This window comes from Orycteropus afer, unplaced genomic scaffold (assembly GCF_000298275.1).
Source record: "Orycteropus afer afer isolate SDZICR_OR568_19922 unplaced genomic scaffold, OryAfe1.0 scaffold00259, whole genome shotgun sequence".
Lineage (NCBI taxonomy): Eukaryota > Metazoa > Chordata > Mammalia > Tubulidentata > Orycteropodidae > Orycteropus > Orycteropus afer.
Genome location: NW_006921846.1, coordinates 805,987 through 806,814, shown reverse-complemented (window position 1 = coordinate 806,814; position 828 = coordinate 805,987).

Here is an 828-nt window from a genome sequence, read left to right as displayed (position 1 = left end):
TATATATATATATATATATAGAGAGAGAGAGAGAGAGAGAGAGAGAGAGAGGCATAGCTTTGTGCTAGATAGTATTTATTAAAATTTTTATTTTGATTTGGGTAAGAGTTTACAGAGCAAATTCATTTTCCATATAGTAGTTCATACACATTTTGTCTCATGACATTGACCGCAATTTCCCACAATGTAACAATGTAACAGCACTCTTCCTGCTTCCTCCCTGTAGTTACCTTTTCCCTATGTCCTTCCCTCCTATGCATTCCTGCTGCTGCAGCTGTCTTCCTGTGCAAATTCTGCTCTTCTCTTCTCCCACGATTGATTACTCCAAGGAGTATATCTACCTGATGTCAATGTTCAGCCCTAGATAGTATTTTTTTTATTGCGGTAAAATATACACGAAATTTGCCATTTTAACCATTCTAAGTGAATAATTCAGTGACATTAATTTCATTCACAATGTTAAGCAGCCATCACTACTATTTCTGAAATATTTTTATCACCCCAAGCAGTAATTCAGTTTCTATTAAACAATAGTGCCCCATTGCTCCTTCCTCCTAGCCCTGTCTCTATTCATCTGCCTGTTCTAGAGATTTCATATGTTGTTGTTGTTGTTGTTATGTGCTGTTGAGTCTGCCCCAAGTCATAGCGTCCCCTCCTTGGGTTTCCGAGGCAGTATCACTACATAAGTAGATTGCCCCATCTTCCTTCCGAGGAGTGGCTGTTGGGTTTGAACTGCCAGCCTTCTGCTTAGCAGTCAAGTGCCTTAGGCACTACGCTACCAGAACTCCTCACTATGCTACCAGAGCTCCTGAGATTTCATATAGTAGG